An 11,309-nucleotide genomic window follows, 5' to 3' on the forward strand; every position below is an offset into this window, starting at 1 on the left:
GGACAGGACGATGTATTTAATCAGAAAAAATGAAAAAAGGCAAAATAGAGAGACCCAAATATGCATACAGAAATATATCAAATCTTTTTATTATTTTATAAATGCCTAGCTCTATTCTTTACTTTTATGGTTGAGACCATAGACAAATGGTTTATTTGAAAAATTGGACTATTTTATGTTGGTAGATATTTTCTCTTTTTTGTAATAGCTTGATGGAGATTTATATACTGTTGAATTCACCCTTCTAAGTCATTTGAATAAGATCAAGTGTAGTACGTGTTCTTATTGGTTTAATATCTGATACATCTTCTATCTAAGGACACAAAAATCATCATTTGTCTGTTGGTTTGTTGGTTTGTATTGCTGTGATGTTGGAAGCTATGACACCAGTATTTCCAGGAAAAGCAGATTCTCCCTTGTTGGATCAGTTTCAGCTGAGCGTCCAGATTCAGAACAGATTATTAAGAAGGAATAGGCTGCCCAATTCCGAGGGATTGCCTACTGAACATTTTATGAATATTAAAAACTTTAAAAAGTTATTATGTTTTATCTTTGTGAAGTCAGGAGTGAAGATGGAAAGCTTTGCTTCAAAAAAAAATTAGGAATAACAGGAGTATTTTGTCATATATAGTGCTAAAAGATGAGCCTTTCACGTTGGAAGACATAAAAAAATATCTCTTCAAATTAAAGTCAGCCTTAATGCCCTGGATGGAGTCGAGCTTTTGACACCGTCATCTGGTGATGATCTAAGAAATTTCTCACTCATTGCCATTGAGTTGACTTCAATTTACAGAAACGTATAGGACAGGGTAGAACTGGCCCTGTAGGTTTCTGAGACTAACTTTTAACAGTAATAGAAAACTTTGTCATTCCCCTTCTGGGAAGTTATAAGCCATCAAAAATAAAAAGGAACGAATGAAAATCAATATCCTAAGCATTAGTGAGCTGAAATAGATTGATATTCCCCATTTTGAGTTGGCTGATACTATGGTTTACTACGCCAGGAGTGACAAATTAAAGAGAATCGTGTCATATTTATTGTCAAAAATAACATTTCCATATCTATCTCGCAATAAATGCTGTCTGTGCTAGGGTAGTATTTATAGGACAAGAAAGATACATTGATAATTATGATGTGCAAAAGTTGGAAACCAAGAGGAAGGAACAGAAGATGGAAAACAACTTTGGTGATAGAAATGAAGCTGGAAAGCACATGATGGAATTTTGGAAGACTTCTTCATTGTAAATACCTTTTTCATTGTAGATGGTGACTGTACACGTGAACAGTGCTAGAGGATGGTGCAGAACTGTGTGATGTTTCTGTTGTACACAGGATCAGAACCAACTCAATGACACCTAACAACAAGAAAGCGTACAACTCCATGATTTTAGTATATTCATAGAGCTGTGCAACTATCACCACAATCAATTTTAGAATTTTTAAGGGATGTGAAAACTACAATATTCAGTATTTTCTGGAGGACCACAGGGATGGGCACAAGGTCTGATGACTGTGGTTTGTCAGGATCTCCCAGATCGTGCAGTCACTGAAAGCCATTAGCCCCTTTTTAATCACTCTTTTTTTTAATCGTTTTATTAGGGGCTCATACAACTCTTATCACAATCCATACATACATCAATTGTGTCAAGCACATTTGCACATTCATTGCCCTCATCATTCTCAAAACATTTGCTCTCCACTTAAGCCCCTGACATCAGGTCCTCATTTTTCCATCGTTCCCCTCTCCCCCCTCCCTCATGAACACTTGATAATTTATAAATTATTATTTTGTCATATCTTGCCCTGCCTGATGTCTGCCTTCACCCAATTTTCTGTTGTTCATCGCCCAGGGAGGAGGTCACATGTAGATCCTTTTAATCAGTTCCCCCTTTCCAACCCACCCTCCCACTACCCTCCCAGTATCGACACTCACACCACTAGTTCTTAAGGTATCATCTGCCCTGGATTCCCTGTGTTTCTGGTTCCTATCTGTACCAGTGCACATCCTCTGGTCTAGCCAGACTTGCAAGGTAGAATTGGGATCATGATAGTGGGGGAGAGGGGGAAGCATTTAGAAACTAGAGGAAAGTTGTATTTTTCATCGTTACTACATCACAGCCTGTCTGGCTTGTCTCCTCCCCGAGACCCCTCTGCAAGGGGATCTCCAGTGGCCTACAAATGGGCTTTGGGTCTCCACTCCGCACTCCCCCCCTCATTCACTATGGTAAGATTTTTTGTTCTGATGATGCATGATACCTGATCCCTTCGACACCTAGTGATCGCACAGGCTGGTGTGCTTCTTCCATGTGGGCTTTGTTGCTTCTGAGCTAGATGGCCGTTTGTTTACCTTCAAGCCTTTAAGACCCCAGACACTATCTCTTTTGATAGGCGGGCACTATCGACTTTCTTCGCCACATTTGCATATGCACCTATTTGTCTTCAGCGATCGTATCATGCAAGTGAGCAGCACACAATGATATGATTTTTTGTTCTTTAATGCCTGATAACTGATCGCTTTGGCACCTCGTGATCACACAGGCTTGTGTGCTTCTTCCATGTGGACTTTGTTGCTTCTGAGCTAGATGGCCGCTTGTTTATCTTTGAGTCTTTAAGACCTCAGACGCTATAGCTTTTGATAGCTGGGCACCATCAGCTTTCTTCACCATATTTGCTTATTCACCCGCTTTGTCTTTAGCGGTTGTGTCGGGAAGGTGAGCATCATAGAATGCCAATTAAATAGAAGAAAGTATTTTTGCACTGAGGGAGTACTTGAGTGGAGGCCCAATGTCCTTCTGCTACCTTAATACTAAACCTATAAATATATGCACATAGATCTATTTACCTATCTTCATATATAAATATATTTGCATATATTCACGTCTTTATCTAGACTTCTATAAATGCCCTTTGCCTCCCAGCTCTTTCCTCTATTTCCCTTGACTTCCCTCCTGTCCCACTATCATGCTCAGTCCCCACCAGGGTTTTGGCCATTTCTCTTAGTTACATTACCCTTGATCATGCCCTACCAGGCCTCCCACACCCTCCTCACCACCGATTTGGATCACTTCTTGTTCCCTTGTCCCTGGGTTTGTTAACACCACTTCATTTCCCCCCACACCCCCCTCTCCCATATCCCCCCGGAACTGTTGGTCCCATTGTTTTCTCCTCCAGATTGTTCATCCACCCTATCTGATTTAGACAGACCTGTGGAGATAATAACATGCACAAAAACAAGACAGAGCAAAACCAAGCAACAATATACAAGAAAACAGCATCAACAAATCAATGACCAAAAAAAAAAAAAGAACACAACAAGAAAGCAAAGGAGTATTTAGTTCAAGGGTCATTTGTTGGCCTTTAGGAGTGTTTTCCAGTCCAGTCTGTTGGGGCACTACGCCCTGACTCCAAAATCCACCTTTAGCATTCCCTGGGGACCTCGCCGCTCCATTCCCTTGCTGTTCTGTTGCACCACCTTCGTGTTTTGCCTCAGTGTGGTGGGATCAGCTAGGGTGCAAATCCCACACTGTGTCTCCAGTGTGGTCCAAAAGAAAACGATCCCTTATATCTACCAGTCTCCAATCCTTAAGTTCCCCACACCTCAGCTTTAGGCAACCATTTATTTTCTTTCTATCAGTAAAGTGTTCCTAATCAGGACACTCCATATCAATGGAATCATATGACTCCTCAGTCTTTTATGACTGGCTTCTTTCACTTAGAAAAATGTTTTAAGGCCCTTCCACATCATAGCATGTTTCAGCACTTCATTTCCCTTTTTATTGCTGAAAATGCATTTTTATTTGAAAAGTATGCAGAAACTATCATCGAATATAGTTCTTAACCATACTATTCAATCCCAAACACCACAAAATCATTGGATGCTATAATTTCTGAAGCTACTAGAATACCAATAATGGCCTGATAATGTTTATTAGGCATATAAAATGAAAGTTATATTTGAAGGGTTATTTTTTTTGGTCTTGTTTCTGATAAAACTGTGTGAACTGGAGCCCTAGTAGCAATACTTTTTTGCTTACCACCATATTCTGGGCATATTGTAACTGCCATATATATATTCAAGTACAATCCGGCCCAAATATCAGTCAAGGCACCCAGCTTTACCCTAAAAACTGCATTAAAAAGTGCTGAAAACTTGGCTTATGCATGAGTATATATTGTATATGCTTGGCACAATCACAATTTATTGTGTTTCAGGATTATTATATCTGAACTTTTCTCTAAAGTCATCCATTTTTATAAATTAAATTTGTGTTTTAGACTGGACTGATCAGAGAAACAAATTCATTGACACTCATATGTATGTAAGAGAGACATTCATATCAAAGAGCAATTATATACTGAGAAAACATCCCAGCCTAATCCAGATTAAGTCCAGTTATATTAGCACATATGTCTGATGCCGATAATAGTCCATAAATTCCTCGTTAGATTCTTGTAGCATGTGCAATGATGCTGAATGCAGGAAGATCACAGGTGGGTAGGTGGAAAGTTTTGTGGATCTAATGGCAGTGAAAGCATCTCCAGGGCTCTGGCTGCCATCAGCGTGGTTTCATGTTGCTTGTCAACAGGAATGTGTAGCAGAGAGAGAGGCCCACCTCTTCTGATGGCAGAATCAAGAGAGACTTCCCAGAATCCTCATGAGAAGGCCATGCCCACAAGGAGGGATCACCAGGCTGTGACCTGATTGATAGGCTAGACTCCACCCTTTATTCTTTTATCAAGTTGACGTGAAATTGTGTAACTACTACAAAATGTAATATCCACTACCCTTTCAAATAGAGTCAATTATTATGTTTAGCTTTTTTTGCTAAAACTATAAAAATTAGTTTTAATTTGTTTTGCATGTCCTAGAAACTTCCAATTTCCTTGATAGTGTTCTTCCTTTTTGTATGGAAAATATATACAAAAAATGCTCATTCAAAAATTTTCACATGTATAGTTCATTGACAAAGGTTAGATATTTCGAGTTTTTTAAAATAGTTTTCTATAACTCACATATTTAATTCAATAGTTCAATCATATAAAGAGTTGTGCAACCATCACTGCAATTGTTTTTAGAATATTTTCTTCTTTCTTGTACTCATTGTCATTAGTTCCTCATTTCCCCCAGCCTCCGCCACCATAGCCCCAATAAACCATTAATACAGCTACTACCATCATAGATTGACCTGTCCTGGATTTCATATACACACAAAAACACTTTAACAATAGCAAAGGAAAACCTCAGTCAAAAAGAAAATAGAGCATATTACAAAGTAGAATAAATTTAAAATAGGTCAAAAGGGAGATCAAATAATGAGCTGTTACATTTTAACCTATCTGCAATAATCCACTTTCCAATGCATTCTGCATTGTAGCAGGCCTATTTACATCCCTGGTTTATGATCAGAGTTCACCAGAGGCTTAATCCATGCGTATTTCCTTTTCACTTTTAAAAATCTGAAAAAAAAACTTTAAAATGGGTCAAAAGAGAGGTCAGAAGATAAGATATTCCATTTTAACCTAACTACATAACCAATGTCACAGTTCACTCAGTCTGATCACAATGCCATTCACAGCCTTCGACTGTGGTCTGGGTGGATTCACTGGAGGTATAACCCTTATGTGGATCTTGCAAATGGATTTGGGACTGCTTTTGTCCTCCTTAACTTTCTTCAAACCAGATGTTCACATTAAACTCTGATACCATTCCCTCTTTCAGATTTGTATTTTGTTATTTATAATCCTGGATCACACAGGCTTCTTCCATGTGGAGTTAGTTGATGCCTTATTTAGGTGGCTGTTTGTCTGAGGACAAGCTTTTATGGCCCCAGATACTATTATTTCTGATAGCAGGGCACCACCTACTTTCTTCACTGCACTTTTCTACAGTACCCATATCTTCAGTGATCTCTTCATGAGGGCAAGCATCATGTAGGGCTATGTCATAAGAAGTAATTGTTCTGAGATTGGGGCTAGAATTAAGTGTGAGCCCCAAATCCACTCATGAGTCTATGGTTTTAAGAGACATTCATAACACAAAGCAAAACAGATCTATGTAGAAGACAGAAAAGACAATCAAATGTACTTAATGATGAGGAAGCATTACTTAAAAGTAGGCAGGTAAATTGTTCGGATACAGTGAAACATTTCACTACTGTCTCAGAACAGTATTTACTTATATATTATTGGCATACAATTCACATTTCATACAAGTCTATAGTTCAAGCATATTGAGACGAGGGGTGCAATCACCACCAAGATGAATTTTAGAGCATTTTCTTCTTTCTTGTCGTTATTGTTAGCGCCCTATTTCTCCTCAATTTCCCTTGCCATGTCCCTAGGTAACTAATACTTTATTAGGAAGTTATACTCATATCTTATTTATCCATTCATTAGTTGACAAACAATTGGGTTGTTTCCTTTATTTGCATTTCAATGCTTCCAAGAATATTTGTATAGTTTTGTGTGGATATATGTTTTCCTTTTTCTTAGGTTTATACCTTCAAGAAGAATTGATGAGCCAAATGGTATTTCGATAGTTAATATTTGAGAAACTGCCAGACTCTTTTCCGAAATGGCTACACCATTTTAAATTCACACCAAAAATATATAAGGGTTCAGATTTCTCCATATTCTTGCCAACAAGTTTTTATGATTCATCCATTTGCTATAGCCATCTTAGTGGTTATGTAGTGAGTGGTATCTGGTTTGGGTTTTGATTGAATTTCCATATTGATTAATGATGTTGAGCATCTTTGCATGCATTTGTTGGCCATTTGTATGTCTTCCTTAGAGAACTGTTTACTCTTTTGCCAATTTTCAAATTGAGTTATGTGCCTTTTCATTATTTCATTGTAAACGTTCTTTACCAGATTTGCAAATTTTCTCCTATTGTGTGGGTGTTTTTGCTGTTGCCATTGTTGTTTTTTTACTTTCTTGATAGTGTATCTTGAGTCACAAACATTTCACATTTTGATTAGATCCAACATCTATTTTTCTCTTTTGCTGCTGGAGTTTTTGGTATCATCTCTAAGAATCAAATGTTAAATCCAAGGTCACAAAGATTAGTCTCATTGTTTTCTTCTAAGATATTTATTGTTGGGGTTTACAAATCTGGATCTTTGATGCACTTTGTATTCATTTTTGCTTATAATGTGAGGTAGGCATATAACTTTTATTCTTTTGTATGTGGCTGTTCAGTTCTTCCAGAACCATTTGATGAAGAGACTATCCTTTCTCCATTTAATGGTCTTGGCTCCTTTATTGAAAATCATTTCACTAGGTACTTTTAAACTCATCTGCCTATACTCATTTTTTAACCCATCAAGCTTCCATTTGCCCCATTTCTGTTAATAATATTACCTCTTTTTTCTAATTTCCATCTCTGCCCAAATGATTCTTTGAGAGAGGAGGCACAACATGACATCACTGGCCTGTCAGAGCATTTTATTTCGTGCTCTAAGGGGGTAGGTATGGGACTCAAATGAAGCCAGCTGGACTTGGTGAGAACATAGAACATTTCCTTTAGATTTGAGGAAGAGAGGATGAGGATCTGGAATTTGGGGATGCCATTTTTCACCACATGGACTCTAGGGATATAGTTAATGCTAGAATAGTTAATACTAGTTAATACTGAAAGGAGTAGAGTCATGGGTAGGGACACCAGGGGGCTTCATGATATAATTTGAACACCTAGATTAATCTTATCCTTACACTAGTCCTCTGGACTTTTCAGCTATGTAAGACAATATGTTTCTTCTTAGGTCAAACCCATTGTGAGTTGAGTTTTCATCTCTCACAACAAAAAAGAAAAAAATATTTATCCAAGTAGCCTTTTAAATAAAGAGAGAAGGTATTTCTTCCCATCCCTTCATCTCTGAAAAGATGCCAGTGGAAATTTTCAAGAGGCTCATAGGTCATAATTTGGCACTCTGTAGGCAGATACCACCTATTTTCAGTATAACCGTCATCCTAGCTCCTTATAACAAAAGCAGAGTAATGAGCCTTCACATTCAAAGGTAGTCATTTGGTTCTTGCTGCTAAGATTTATTTGTGTACCTGACGAAGTCTTGGGCACATGATGGGCTTTTAATAAAGATAATGATTGATCGATAGATTAATAGAGAAAGCATTGCGTCTGCTTGTGACAGAGATAGTAACCCCATTCCTATGTTATCAAGACCATGACCCTGTGCACGACACTGCAATATTACCTCCCAAACTTTCCTTTTGAGAATACCTGACTTCTCATTGGCACTGGTCACCTATTGCTGAATAACATGACATCACTATAAAGGTTTGTTTCTCATGGGTCTCTGAGTTGGCTGAGGTTGGCTGTTTTAGGCTGGGCTCTAGTGGAATGCTCAGCTTCATGCTGAGGGCCCAGCCAAGCTTGCTTCCCTCATGTGGGACTGAGCTCTGGTCTGCGCCATGTGCCTCATCCTTTAGCCCACATGAAGCAGTTGCAATTCCACAGGGAAAGCTCTTCTCATGGCAAGAGCAGGACCATGAGACTGAGAGCCTGAAGCTCAAATCTGGGTAAAAACTTGGCTTAAATCATGCTGGCTAACCTCTCATTCTCTAAAGTAAGTCAGCTGGCTCATTCCAATGTTCAGTGGAACCGGGTAGTGTATTCCTCCAGTGTGGGCAGGGAGGTGATAGGGAATGTTATGAACAGAAAACGGCCATGCTGTTGTTCTTGTTCGGAGCCCTCAAGTGGATGCTGACTCCTATGACCCTGTGAGCAACAGAACGGAAGGAACATAGCCCAATTCTGTGCCATCCTCCCAATCATTGTTCTGCTTGAGCCGATTTACAGCCCCTCTACCAATCCATCTCATAGAAGGCATCCTCTTTTTCACTGGTCCTGTACTTGATCAACCATGATGCCCTTCTCTAGGGACTATTCTCTACTGGCTTAGAAGCCATCCTGGCTTCTAAGGAGCATTCTGGCTACACTTCTTTCAGGATAGAGTTGGTTTTGCCTCTGGCAGTTCATGATACTTTCAGTATCTTCCCTACCTTGGTCTTAGAGAAACGGTTTCTTTCTACTATATTTTCATTGAATTTTTTCGAATAATATCTTAACATGGTATTTCATTAAGCATCTGTTGAACATTGACACTGGAAGCTAGGTTTCCATTTGACAATTTCCACACAAATTGTTCCGTAACATAAGTGACATTTATCACATTCTCTTTCACTGTGTTCCGGTTTAATGCCTTTTCACCTCCAGAGTTAAGTAGTTCTGTTTGGGGGAAAGTGTCTTTGATTGCTATAAATCAAATTGTTCAATTCATCCATTCATTTACTTAAAAACAGCATAATGAACACTTATAAAATCCTGGGGTGTGTGTATTTTTTGTGTGTGTCTAGGAGAGAAATGGGAAAGCAAGTGAGATCTCGCAAAATAAATCTGCAACTACTCTCAGGTACAGACTCTTCACTGACTTCCTTTGCTTGAAAGATGACTCCAAGAGCATCCTCTTCAGGACAAGGAGACAACATGCTGATGATCCTCAAGCAGGAATTCAAGGGAAGCAGCGGGGAAACAGGGAGTAGAGGACATTATTTATTTCCTTACAATTATACAGCTGAATCATCCCAGTGTTGAGAACGCCACTACCTCATTTCCCGCACGAAGCCATCATTGCGTCCACGTGTGCTGCCAACATAATCCACTGGAGCTACTTTGTGCTCCACAATACAGACAAGCTCTCAGAAATCTGCTCACTTTTACAGGGACGCCGTAAGAGCAGATGCAGTGCCAGGGATGGTTTCCAGTTGACTCCGATGAGCAGGAGGGAACCACCTATGTAGCTGCACTAGTAGCCTGTGCTCCCACGTTTTAGCTAATGCTCATGGCTGCAACAGCACTGAGGATTGGCTCCTCCTCTTCCAGAATCTTCCTACTGTTCTCTCCTTTGCCCCAGTGGTGACATGGTTAGAGTCTCCAAAGTACACACCATTTAGTACAGGCATGTTACCTGCCATAGACAAACTCATGAGAGACCATGCCAGAACCTCAGGAATTTGGACAGTCTGTAGCTAAGCCCGGTCTAGATGAAAAATCACGTTTCATAAAATTGCAATTAAAAACATTATATATTTAAAATGAAGTTACCACAGAAAAGGGCATCATTCTCCCATGGGGTGGCTGGTGGGTTCAAACTGCAAGCCTTTCTATTAACAGTACATCTCTTTATATGGATAATAATATCTAAAGCAATTACCATCTGGTTGGCAGGAACTCTAGAACTGCTCCATAGGGTTGCTAAGGTTTAAATCTTCATGGAAGCAGAAGGTCTCATCTTTCTACCACAGAGTGACTAGTGATCTTGAACCACTGACTTTTCAGATAGCAGCTAAGTCCTTTAACTGCTGAGGCACCAGGACTCCTTAGATGGTCACACATTATTACTTCCCTCATGTGGCCACAAGATGACAAAAGACTTCAAGAGCATAATCGTATAGTGCATCAAAAACAATTGTAAAGTGATGGCTTTGGGGTCATAACTTTGTTTTAAATATACAATTTATTTACTTGCAGACCATTGTGATCCATAGGGATTTCATTGACTGATATCTTCACCATGAAAATCAAGAACTATGATAAATTGGAATTTAATATTTTTCCAGGTGAACTGATTGAGCAATGTTTACCAGTATATAAATGATGGTCTCCATCGTGTTTCTTGTTAAATACATATTTGTATTTTACAAATACCAACTCCTTTTTGTATCCTCATAGCAACCATAGGAGACAAGCACTGCTGTTAGCTTTGTTTCCCACAGATACAGAAGTCAAGTGGCTAGCCAAGCTCATACAGCTAATAGGTTCCAAGCTTCATGTGCTTAATTTCTGGATGGACAGCTTTTCCTTTTTTGAAAATCAAGCAAACTGGAAAGGACTCCACCTTCACCCATAAATAAACCTCCTCAAAGTGCCCACCCCAGATCCCAGGCTAATTCTGGTACCTAGTGTAAATCAACTGAGTCGAACTCCAGATCCAGGTGGGACCAATTGGGTCCCTGACACAAATGGTGAGATTCCCCACCACTTCTCTTCACATTCTTGCCATTTCCCTTGTCCCATGATACTTGTCTAAATTGCTAACATCGCTACTGCTTACAGCTTTACTTTCACATATTAGAATCGTGATCCTGTATACTAAGAGCGACTTTACAAGGGACAGAGTACAGCTAAAGTTCCTATTAGGGTTTGCAGGGCTGTAATATTTACAGAAGCTAAATCGTTCTCTTGCAAAGCAGCTGGAGAGTTTGGACGGCCAATATTTCAGCCAGTGGT

General features: G+C 39.3%; 1 non-coding gene across 1 annotated transcript; it reads left to right on the top strand.

Moving 5' to 3' along the window:
- The first annotated feature begins 237 nt into the window (after window positions 1-237).
- Window positions 238-433, top strand: LOC142435153 (U2 spliceosomal RNA). Its single transcript, XR_012781279.1, has one exon. It is a non-coding gene; the product is annotated as a U2 spliceosomal RNA (small nuclear RNA).
- The last annotated feature ends 10,876 nt before the right edge of the window (window positions 434-11,309 follow it).

The sequence above is a fragment of the Tenrec ecaudatus genome, chromosome X (assembly GCF_050624435.1).
Source record: "Tenrec ecaudatus isolate mTenEca1 chromosome X, mTenEca1.hap1, whole genome shotgun sequence".
Classification (NCBI taxonomy): Eukaryota; Metazoa; Chordata; class Mammalia; order Afrosoricida; family Tenrecidae; genus Tenrec; species Tenrec ecaudatus.